This window comes from Poecilia reticulata, chromosome 1 (genome assembly GCF_904066995.2).
Source record: "Poecilia reticulata chromosome 1, P_reticulata-male-v2, whole genome shotgun sequence".
NCBI lineage: Eukaryota > Metazoa > Chordata > Actinopteri > Cyprinodontiformes > Poeciliidae > Poecilia > Poecilia reticulata.
In genome coordinates, this window is record NC_088830.1 from 14,495,812 (window position 1) to 14,508,864 (window position 13,053).

General features: G+C 39.2%; 1 long non-coding RNA gene across 1 annotated transcript; it reads right to left on the bottom strand.

Moving 5' to 3' along the window:
• Positions 1-6,368: 6,368 nt before the first annotated feature.
• On the bottom strand, positions 6,369-8,381 carry LOC145551648 (uncharacterized). Its single transcript, XR_014087528.1, has 2 exons — positions 8,224-8,381; positions 6,369-6,739 (listed from the first exon to the last, which is right to left on the bottom strand). It is a non-coding gene; the product is annotated as an uncharacterized LOC145551648 (long non-coding RNA).
• Between the last annotated feature and the right edge of the window lie 4,672 nt (positions 8,382-13,053).

The following is a 13,053-nucleotide window of genomic DNA, read 5'->3' on the forward strand; positions in this document are numbered from 1 at the left end:
CATTAATATTACTATCACTATTGTAGATGTTTTGATTTTTATGCTTGTTTCTGTATTTATCATTAAAAATAATTTCCCAGAGAACAAAAAAAGTCATGGAAATAGAAATTATTTTCACAGGCGTCTACGAAAAATGCAATGAACATTCAAGTTAAAATTTGTAGGCCTAACAGCAGCCAATCAGAGTGGGAAAAAAAAATCTTATTTTGTGCCGTTTTCTAATTGTTAAATCTTGCACAAAATGACCAGATAAAAGATGTACAGCAATGCCAGTTTAAACTTTGAACTATTTGCAAAACGACTGAGCTCTGCAACATTAAAACATGGATAGAACTGTAACTACATCAGTGTTTGTCAGTTTCTGGTGGTGCAGCTCTGTGCTGCCTTCAGGAGAATGGGACATCAGAGTATCATCCATAAAACTTCAACCACATGGCATTTATTGTGCAAACCAGAGCTTTCACTGGAGAAACAAAAGTTCCAGGTCCTTTTAATGCCATACAAATATGAGACAGAAACGAATCCTTAATCAAATCCTAATGAGTCAAATTGAAAGTGTCATGGAGTCTCAACCTCATGACACTGACATGAAAATTAATATTGAAGAAATAAATATATCAAAGCTAATTAAAAACATAAATAAGTGATCAGTTCTTTACTGTTATGGTCTGTAAGATATATTTATTCTCAGTACTAGATGGGGTCTCAACAAACCCATGACATTTCAACAATATTTTACCTTTATCTGGAAATAGTGTCTGTTTATTCTTGCCATACAGTCCTCTGTATTAATTATTGCTCGAAAGGTCTTGCCATACCAGTTTATTCCTCTGTATTTACTTTAGTTTCTTAGTTAATTCTTGCATTTTGTTCTTCATTCATTTCCATTTAGTTTCCTTTGATTAGTATTGTCCTCTCTTGGTTTATTGCTATGTCCACTTTAGTTTCTTTCCTGTTGCTAGATTTATTTGATCATTTATTGACGCTCACCGTCAGTAATTTTCACTCATCACCTGCTGCGCTGTCTAATCGTCATGTGTTTCACATCATGTGTTGATTTTTTTCACTGTTCAGCGTCGGATTCTCTGTTTTTATGCCATAATTCACATCTAGTTCGTCGCTCCGTTTTATGTCCCGCTTCTCCTGTTTCAGAGTTTTGCGCAATGTGCGCGTCTTTTTTTTAAGCCCCTAAGGTGCTCGGCGGTCGGGAAGCGTATCGATGGGGAAAAGCGATGCAGCACATATAAGCTATACTGCATTCTGATTATTGAAATTTAAAAGTGCTGTGTTGTTCTATCACACCAGTTTCATACCGGACCACTTACAGCACCGGTGTTAAGGCTATAAAATGAACGCCCTCTATCGTGGTATCACCCATGGAGGGATTTCTTGATTTCTTTATTTAAATGGGTTCATTTTTCAGAGGGATACACAGTGAGGGTATCGTGATTTTAGCTACCAGTAGAAGAAGAACGGAGCTGCGCCAAGAAGCTAACAGAAGCTAACAAACACTGAATAGAAGAAGAGCTGCCATCAATACAGCTGCAGCCAAGCATGGTTTAAGGTTACACAATACAGTTTTACCAAGTTGCTCAAAGTCTAAACTGGCATTGTTGTGCATTTAAGGTGTAAAGTTTACCTTCGACTAAACGCCCCCCAAAGGCATCCCAGCGGCCCCCTTTTGAAAAAATGTCCGCCAGCGCCCCCTGCCGTCCTCTGAACGCCCCCTGGGGGGCGGCACCGCCCACATTGAGAACCGCTAACCTAGAGGCAGAATCGTGTACTACGAAAACTGCGCGTGCAGCAGCGTCATTCTGGAAACTTTTGGGTACCCCCTCATATTTGGCTGTGGCTCCTTTCCTTGTGACCTCATTCAGGTTGCCATTTGCTTGTGGTATTCCCAGGTACTTGTAACTGTCCTCAATGTCTGCTATTGTTCCTTCTGGGAGTGAGACCCCTTCTGTGTGGATGACGTTCCCTCCATCCGCCACAGTTCTCTAGTCCGAATGACATCCCAATGTCAGTGCTGTAGGTCCTGGTGGTGCGGATCAGTGAGTTGATGTCTCGCTCGCTCTTGGCGTACAGCTTGATGCCATCCATGTAGAGGAGGAGACTTTTGGTGGCTGCATTCTTGAGTCGGTATCCGTGGCCAGTCTGGTTGTAGTTTGGAGCCATCCCGTTCTTCCAAACAGCGATGGTGCTCAGAGGGGCTTTCCTCCCTCATTGCTCCTTCCCACCTGCCTCACCCGGAGAGCCAGGGCCCCACTGCTGCTGGGACCTCTGTCCGTGGAGCGCCGGCTCCTTCGTCCAAAGAGGCGCAGGCGATTCTTCTTTGTGCCTGTGTCCTTGAGCTACAGGCGTGCCACCTGTAGCTCTGTAGTTCTTTTTTTTGCCACCATTCGGATCACAGAAACGTGGGGTATCTGCCTGCGCCTGCTTACCAGCAGGTTTCTGGAGGTCCATATGGTGGCTAGGGTGAGCCACATCTCCATGAGGCCCTTTTTTATGTTTTCCGGTGGCTCACCCCGTGCAGCACTAGCTGCGTGTCGAGGACCTCCCTTACTGGCAAGTATGGGAATTGCAAGGAGCCGGCCTTTGCCCACAGGTCCACAGCAGCGCTACACTCCCACAGAAGGTGCCTAACCGACTCCGGGTCGGGGGCAGATGTCGCGGGAGTGCATGACGGCTCTGACTGGGAGGATCCCATGAGCCACCATCCTGGAGTCTGTTTGGAAGGACGGGATGGCTCACGTTGATGATTTGGCTGAGGGGATTCAGACCTATGCAGAACAGCAGTGGGGGCAGAGAGTTTCCTGGAAAGAATTATGATTCTTTCCAGAGTTTTTGATTTCTGCCCCATTTGATTAACACTTGTGCAAGTGGTTTGCAGTTGCAGGTTTTTTATTTTATTTTTTTTATTTTTTTTTTTATATATATACTGCAAACTGCACAATTGGTTTTCAGTTGCAGTTTTTTATCCATCCATCAATTTTCTTACACCCTTGTCCCTTAGTGGGGTTGGGAAGGGGTGCTGGTGCCTATCTCCAGCTAAAGTTCTGGGCGAGAGGCGGGATACACCCTGGACAGGTCGCCAGTCTGTCGCAGGGCAGTTTTTTATTTATTCCATCCATCCATCCATTTTCTTTACACCCTTGTCCCTTAGTGGGGTTGGGAGGGTTGCTGGTGCCTATCTCCAGCTAACGTTCCTGGCGAGAGGCGGGGTACACCCTGGACAGGTCGCCAGTCTGTCTCAGGGCAGTTTTTTATTTATTTATTTATTTTATTTTATTTTTTTAAATACATACTGCAAACCACTTGCACAATTGGTTTGCAGATGCAGTTTTGTTATTTTATTTTTTTTATTTATATATAATGCAAACTGCAAACCACTTGCACAAGTGTCCACTGCTGTTCTGCATCTGAACCCCCTCAGCCAAATCACCAACAAGACTGGCTACGGATACCGACTCAAGAATGGGGCCACCATTAATGTTACCCTAACCCTCCTCTACATGGATGACATTAAGCTGTACGCCAAGAGCGAGCGAGACATCGACTCACTAATACACACCACCAGGATCTACAGCACTGACATTGGGATGTTATTCGGACTGGAGAAGTGTGGTCAGATGGAGGGAAGGTCGTCCACACAGAAGGGGTCTCACTCCCAGAAGGAACAATAGCAGACATTGAGGACAGTTACAAGTACCTGGGAATACCACAAGCAAATGGCAACCTCGATGAGGTCACAAGGAAAGGAGTCACAGCCAAATACCTCCAACGAATAAGGCAAGTCCTGAGAAGCCAGCTCAATGGCAAGAACAAGATCAGTGCAATAAACAACTACGCCTTACCAGTAATCAGAGATCCTGCAGGAATAGCTAGTTGGCCAAAGGAGGAGATAAACACCACGGATGTTAAGACTCTGAAACTACTAACCATGCATGGATGGCTCCACCCCAAATCCAGCATTCTGACTAAACGAGGAACAAGGAAGGTAAATAAGGCAGGTGATTCCTTGAGTTTTCTTAATTGAGGGAACCAAACCTTTTTGGAATCCTTTACTGTGGCGATTTAAAATAAAACCTATTGGGTGTATGTACAGTAAAAAGAGGAGTGGGCCCAAAACTGAACCTTGGGGAACCCAAGCAGAGCAACAAGGTCCCAGAATACTGAAATATTAAAACTGTACAATTCATGTTTAAGGTCAGAAATCAGCAACTTCCACCCAATATACAGAAAATGTTTTGTGACAGAGAGGGAAGTTATAATTTAAGAGGTGATGGACATTTTAAAAAACAATGTATTAGAACAACCATGCAGAGTTTTTGTTTATCGGTGCGTGGAGTAGATGTATAGAATGGATTGAATGATGAGTTCAAAAAAGTAGAAATGTAAACCAGCTTAAAAAACTGATTAAAAAGGAGCTTATTGCAAAATGTTCTATAAGATGACTGTTTTAAAGTCTGTAAATACTATTGATGATATAAATGCTTTTTAAATAATGAGACATCTTTAAATGTCATGTAAAATGGAAACAAGTTGTCTCGTTTTGATGTTTTGACAGTTAATTGATTATAAATTGTATGAGTATGAAAGGGGCAGGACATCATAAGATATTACATCTTCTACCTGCTCCTTTTCAAACAGAAAATATAAAATTTGCATGTTACTTGGGCATAATAATTTGTTTTACCTCTTATTTCTCTAGTCTGTTTCATTCTATTTTATTTGATTTTTTTCTTTCTTGATTGTCTTTTCTGTCTGTTATAAATAAAAATAAATACATAAATAAATAATTAGCTGGCCAAAGGAGGAGTTGAACACCATGGATGTTAAGACTCAGAACCTACTAACCATGCATGGAGGGTCCCACCCCAAATCCAGCACCCTGAGACTAGCCGCAAGGAAAGAGGCAGAGGACTAGTGAGTATGAGCCACAGTCCAGGATGAAACATCCAAGATCCATAAATACACCAAGGACAAGATCTCAACAGGCAATGTGCTCAATAAATGTCTCAGACAATGGGGAACAGAGGATGAGGTGCTGGAGGTACCATGATGGGAGGACAAGCCCCTACATGGGATGTACCACCGACAAATAACTGAAGTGGCTGATATCAGGAAATCCTACCAATGGCTGGAAAAAGCTGGACTCAAGGACAGCACAGAGGCACTCATCCTGGCTGCACAGGAACAGGCCCTAAACACCAGAGCAATAGAGGCTCAGATCTACCACACCAGACAAGACCCAAGGTGTAGGTTGTGCAAGGATTCCCCTGAGACAGTCCAGCACATAACAGTAGGGTGCAAGATGCTAGCAGGGAAAGCATACATGGAATGACATAACCAAGTGGCAGGCATAGTGTACAGGAACATCTGCAGAATATGGACTGGAAGATCAAAGTGGGGAACACCCCCAAAGGTGGTGGAGAATAACCGAGCTAAGATCCTGTGGGACTTCCAGATCCAGACAGACAAAATGGTAATGACGAACCAACCGGACATTGTGGTGGTGGATAAACAACAGAGGGAAGCAGTTGTGGTGGATGTAGCAGTACCAAGTGACTACAACATCAGGAAAAAGGAGCACGAGAAACTGCAGAAATACCAGGGCCTCAGAGAGGAACTGGAAAAGGCCTGGAAGGTGAAGACCACAGTACAATACCATCCCATACCAACTTTATTTATGAAGCACTTTATACACCAATAAATTGATTAAAAACAGAAGAAAACTGACCAGCAGTAGAAGGGTTAAGAACACGATAGAACCGAGCTGCAGTGCATGCTTTAGCTTTAGCACAGGACAGCGTTATCTCAAATAAAACAGGCATATGGTCTGAAAATAATGAGTCACCAATCACTAAATTACAAACTGGTAGACCATAAGATAAAACCAGATCAAGACTGTGACCATGCTCATGGATAGCACCAGTCAGACTGCACAAAATTAAAAGAATCGGTTACATTAAGAAATGACTGAGCCATAGGTGAAGTAGAATATTAAAATCACCAACAATGAGAACTCGGTCATACCTTGGCATAATATCAGCCAGGAAATCAGAAAAGTCATTTATAAAGTTTTTGTTGTACTTCGGTGGCCGATAGACCTCTGCACACAGCACAGTGTGAGAGCTGCCGAGTTCAAATAGGCTGATCTCAAAGCTACTAAACGAGGCCAGAGGCAACTGTTTACAAGTAAAACTGCTTTTAAAAACAGTCACTATACCTCCACCGGACCCTGACATCCTTGGAGCATTAAAATAGCCGCAGTACCGCGGTACAAGTTCATTAAAAATGCTGGAGTCACCAAACCACTTGTCCATGATTCTGTTAATAAAACATCCAATCAATAAGAGGAAAAGAAATCCCTAATGACGAAAGTTTTATTTGTCAGCGACCTGGCATTTACCAAACTGATCCTGGCAGAAATCGGCGGGTCTACACCATCAGGTGGCATCCGGTGCTCCCGGCAAAGAGGCCGCAGGTTGCTAGGATTCACCCTGCGTCTACAGGGCCGAGGAGCGCAGGGACCTGTGGTAGTCTAGCCTGTGGTCATTGGGACCCTCGTGGCAGTCATCCCCAAACTGGAGCAGTGGCTAAAACAGATCCCAGGAACAGCATCAGCCATCTCAGTCCAGAAATGTCAGGTTCTAGGCACAGCCAAGATACTGCGCAGAACCCTCGAGCTCCCAGGCCTCTGGTAGACGACCCGAGCTCAGAGGATGAAAGAGTCCACCTGCGGAAGGGTGAGAAGGGAATTTATATAAATATGAATAAATATATATACACATTGTCTGAGTATCTCCAAGTAGGTTTGATTTTAACTAGCATTTCACCTAGCAGTAAACTACATTATTTTTTTCTTATGTGCACAACTATCAAACATTTCCCAAATACAATGTGACCCCAACACTGAAACTGTGAGTTTCTGTAACAGTATATGTTGAGTAACTGAGGGAAATGACATAAACATACAATATTTAGGGCTCTCTAACAAGCACCATGATGTGCAGAAGTGCTTACATCCCATAACTATTTAGCATTTGCAATGCTGCAGCCACAAATTCCAAGATATTTTACAACAAAGATGATTACTTCAGATCAACACAAAGTGCTGCATAACTGTAAAGTGCAAGGAAAATAATTTGCAAACTTTCTACCTTTCTGATAACATTTTAAAACTTAGAAATCTGACTCGTTATCAAATTTCTGGGCCTTGTCAGAGAACTTAGGAACAGGAAATTTAACAAGGCAAGTGATATCAGATCTGAACTTGTCCGAACAATATCAGATGATACATTGGATGCTCACAGAAAGGAACATTTTAAGTCTGCTTGTAAAGCAGGTGTTTCTGTTTTTTAATAGAATTCCTTTAACTCAAGAATTAAAGCCAGTTCTAGGAGTTTAAGATAAATTGGGTTTTTTTTCTCATTTCTGCCTTTGCAATGATTCTGCTTAAACATCTCTTTTTGTAAATATTTCTGTCTTTGTTCTGTAGCCTATACTTGGTATCACAAAACATTAGGCAATATCAAGATCGAATAATGGTAATATTAGCCTAAATGCAGCCAGTGGCATGTGGGCTATAACTAGCATGTTGTCTTACATTGACTTCCTCCATTCAGTGTGCTAAACATGGTTAATAAATAAACAAAATAGCTAAAAAGCTTATTTTAGGAAAAAGCCTACTTTTAATTTGGGCAATAGTAACATTAGAAATGTTTGTGCTCTGCTTTTTGTTCACTTCGTGGCACTTGGTTACCAGTAAACACACTCATCTCTTAGCAACAGATTAGCAACAAAAAATTGTTATTGTTCAAAAAACATAGGATTTCTTCTGCTATCTCTCAGACGTTTACTTTATGGAACTGTGTGGAACTTGGTTACCAGAAAACGCGATCATCTCTAAGCAACAGATTAACAGCGTAGCAACAAAAAATTCTTATTGATAAAAAAAATATAATGTTTCTCCCGCTCTTTTGAAATACCACTTATTTTACACTAACAAGAATTGTGCAGTTGGTCAATTTTGCAGAAAAGTATATATTTTTTGTCATTAATGGCAAATAGGCTATATTAAACACACATTCAACACAAAAGTAAAAATCTCGATTTATACTTCGTGGCAGTTCGTTACCAGAAAAACCCCCATTTATCTCTTAAAATCAAATTAATAACAAGTAGTTTATAAAACAAAAGCTCTTTTGAAATAACGCTTACCTGATTAGATACAAGACATTTACCGTTGGCAAATTACGCTAAAGTAAATATCTGAAGTTCACTTCGTGGCTCTTGGTTACCAGTAAACACACTCATCTCTTAGCAACAGATTAGCAACAAAAAATTGTTATTGTTCAAAAAACATAGGATTTCTTCTGCTATCTCTCAGATGTTTACTTTATGGAACTGTGTGGAACTTGGTTACCAGAAAACGCGATCATCTCTTAGCAACAGATTAACAGCGTAGCAACAAAAAATACTTATTGATAAAAATGTATAATGTTTCTCCCGCTCTTTTGAAATACCACTTATTTTACACTAACAAGAATTGTGCAGTTGGTCAATTTTGCAGAAAAGTAATATTTTTTGTCATTAATGGCAAATAGGCTATATTAAACACACATTCAACACAAAAGTTAAAATCTCGATTTATACTTCGTGGCAGTTTGTTACCAGAAAAACCCCGTTTATCTCTTAATAACAAGTAGTTTATAAAACAAAAGCTCTTTTGAAATAACGCTTACCTGATTAGATACAAGACATTTACCGTTGGCAAATTTCGCAAAAGTAAATATCTGAAGTTCACTTCGTTGCTCTTGGTTACCAGTAAACACACTCATCTCTTAGCAACAGATTAGCCTGGGAAAGCGGCACGCGTGATCCGCACCGAGTTGCAAAGATCCAGAGATGCACGAAGCGCTGCGACACGCTGCGCATGCGGCGGCGTCAGCTCGTGCCGCTGCGTGTCCCCTTCAACGCGCACAATGAACCGAGCTACGTGCTCATGATTAATTAAAACAAATTCAATAATTTCCATTGACATGATTTATCACTTCTCTTTTTATTTCTCTTTCTTTCTACAAAAAACTGTATGATAAAAGCTTTCAGGTTGGTGCTTTGGTCTCAGCTAAACCTTTTTTGAAGGAAATTTTTATTTACAAAGACTTCAAAATTCATTTTATTTTTGTCATTTTGTTTATTTATTTTGGATATTTGAGATGCCTTCCAGTTGCAGTGTTAAATGTTCATTATAATTTTAAGTTTACTGATCTTTCAGATTGTGTTCTTGGATTATAATTTTCCCATTAACATTTATTACTTAAAGATGGTCTAAAAATAATATTGTTTATCAAAAATCAAAATTTGTTATTGTGACAGGTCTACACACATATGATTTATAGTGTAGTTAGTTCATTGCCATGGATGGCATAGTTACTTTGAAAGAGTAATTTGATCACTGAATGAAAAATTCATCCATCAGCTAGAAAATGTGCATCTCTTTTCCCTCCATCGTTTACGTTTGTGTTGCTGGTGTAACATTTGAAACGTATCTCCCCAAGGAAAAAGAAGTAACAATATGTGTTTTCTAAAAATAATCACAAATACTTAACTTGGATACGTAATTTTAATCTGATTATTGGATTGTAAATAGTTAGATTACGGATTACAAGGGGTCAGATTAGAGTAACACATTGATAACACCATTGTTTGACATTTTTGCTCAAGCTATTTACGGATCTTTCAAGTTTCCGATATGTGTCCCCCCCCCAATGATAAACTTGTTCCTATGCCCTTGGTCACTTGGAAGGAAAGCTTAAAGAAAGGTAAGCTCCGTGGACGTGATGCTAGCAAAGCTAGCTGTACTGACTGATGTTGCATCTGCGATGAGAAAAAGTTGTCACTCATGCGCTGAATTATTGTGTGAAGGTGTTGACTGAGGTGTCGCATATATGGGACAACGCTGGTACCAAAGTCTGCATTGATATGACATTCAGGAACGGTCCGATTCTTCTGGATGGATCTTTACCGATTAAATTTATTTCAGCTCTAAGTATTTAATATCTAGGTGTTTTATGGGGATGTGGATCTTTCAGATCAATTTGAGAAGCAATTTTGATAGGTAAAACTAAATTTTTTTGTGTCACGTAGCGCGAGGTGCTGGTCTTGACTTGGTCTTCTTGGGTAGGTCGTCTTGACTACAATTCTGCTATGTGACTCCTTAGTTCCATGTCCTCTCCCACCCACCTTCTTTCCATCCCCTTTCTGTTGGATTTCTTTCAAAATAAAAGCCACCAGTGGCAAAAAAAAAAAGTGAAGTTCATGCTATGTTAGGACAGGAGACGAGATGTTTCCATCCCTGAAATTATGATGCATAGAATCACATATCTAAGTCTAAACTTTGTTACACAGAGTAAACATAATAAAAACATGCTTTATCTGTGACATTGTTCATTAAATGGCACATTTCTAATGTATTAAAATTAAATACGATCGGTACACTTAATGATATTAGCGATTAGGTAATCCATTCAGCAAGTACTTTTACTTTTAATACTTAAGTGTTTTTAAAAGCCAGTACTTTTTTACTTTTACTTAAGTACAAATGTTAATGTGGTAGTTTTACTTTTACTTGAGTACATTTTTGTCTGTGTATTTGTACTTTTACTTAAGTACATTTTTTGAGTACTTTCTCCACCACTGGAGTTGTCACGTGAATTAATAAGTGGAAAGAAATGAATCAATAGTTGTTTTTTTTTAAATCTTCAGGAAAATAAACAGAACAGCCATTACAAGTGCAGCCAGAAGTCACATATTCATGACATGGCATCCAGCCGGGTGTAATCTAATCTGAGTATTAAGGCAGCTGTTGTGCGAAGGCTTCAGAGGTTTGTTAGAGTGAGCTAGCAACATTAATACTGCTTCTCGTTAGAATAAACTTGTAAAAATTAAAAGATGACTTTAAACCTAAATCTGTTAGGGCAGTGATTCTTGAGAATAGGGACAAAATGGGTTTTAATTTTCACATATTTTTTTTTTTGTTATTTCTCAACCTTATGTATGCAAATATGACAAATAATGTTTTGGAAATGTAAAGATGCTAAGGTACAGGCTCGCAGTTGCAACATTTTTTTAAGAAATTCAATTTTTAATTGACCTGATCCAGAACGTTGTCATCACCATCTGACAAAAATAAATTAAAAAAATCATTTTTAATTACCCTAATAGTGATATTTTTACTCATTTTACAGACAAAGGCTTCTCAAGAAACAAAATAAATATTGTTTAAAACAAAAAACAACAAAAGGCCATCTGACGGAGTTGACACTGCATGACGGAGTTGACAGAACTGAAGGTGGTGTCAAACTAGTGAGTAAAATGAAAAATGTGGTACATGTGAAGTAATGCAATTTATGTAAAATACATTAAAATGAATTAATTGCACATTTAAGTGAGATTTGACAACAATTTCACTGAAAGAGTCAGAAAAACTCTGATGGAGTTGACATCTGACGGAGTTGACAAAAAGCCAAACTACCTCAGTTTATATGATGTTATTCTGAAGGAGGCCATATTGTAGCTCATCAGGTCCATTACATCTTTACAATATACCAAAATTAAGCTTTTATTTCACAAAATTTCATCAAAGTTTTGTAAATTGTCAGTTATGGTGTTGACACATCATGGTTGTGACAAACAACTTAATAAAAAGAAGAAAAAACTAAAGAATAACTTAAGCTAACCAGAGCTAACTAGCCCTCCTAGCAAAGGAAGAGAAAGGAAGTGGTCATGGGATCCTCAGAAGTTCTGGTGCCCCCCAATAATGCCTGATTTTTTTAATACATTCTTTTCATTTCTGACGGTGTTGACAAAAACTAGGGACAAATTTCAGTGGAGTTGGAAAATATATAAAAATGCTTTTTAATTAAATTTATTGATACCTTTATAATTATTTATACGACTACTTATACTTAATTGTAATAATATATAATTTTAGTATTTCTTTAATTATTTTAAACTATTATAATGTGTTGAGTTCTGCTCCTGGACAAAGGGATTTTACAGGCACCATCCACCGACTACAATGTTTAAAATAAAAAAATATTCAGCAAATACCTGTAAAACATACATTGTTGTGCTCACCTGACCCAGGTTAGTTTAGTCAGATATTTGAAAAAAATTATATTTTGTGTATATTTTATTCAAATTTTGTGCTTTATCCACAGGACCTGTTTTGTCCCTATTCTCAAGAATCACTGAGGTATAAACATTTTTCCCTCACCATTGAAGTTTCTTTTGTATAAATTACAGCATTTAGACCCTCTCATGAACTTTATTTTACTCCAACTCCTGAAACTGTCCAGTCCAATCTGATCAATTGTTGCTTCTATTGAATCTGATCATTTTGTGCCCAGAGTCTAAACGGAAAAATTGCCACGTCAGGAGCTCATCTTTAGTCCCAACGCGCCATCTAGTGGCCAATTTGAAAACAAGCAGCTAGAAAAACATATGTGTTTCGCACGTGGCCTGTAGATGGCGCTACGTTAAATGTTTATCTTTTGGCAAAGTCTGGCTTCATCCACGGTATAAACAGAACACATACCTATAATTTTTTTTTATCATGGACACTGGTACTTCGCTGCAGTTAAGTGAGTGTGTTATATATATAATGTGAGCTCAGGGAAACGGCTTGAATGGGCAGTTTTGTCTTTATATGGATAAAGAGCTGCGTCCACTCCCTAACCCAAGGATGTAGGATTGCTCCTTTTTCCCCCCTCAACACAAACCCACCCACAAATATGGTGTCCAAGGACTGCATCTACGGAGTAGTAACAAATTACCTTTTCTTTATCTTTCTCCTTTTTGCTGGCGTAGCTACAGCCACCACTAATGTGACCCAGTTTTGTTCAAATGGGCCAGAAAGATTATCTTCCCTTCAATGAACTGCACAGGTGCCAGTACACTTTAAGTAAGATCACAATCTCATTCGGCTTAATGCGGATAGAAACTGTTGCCATCTATGAACGTGTCTTCTTTGGTTGTATTTTAAAC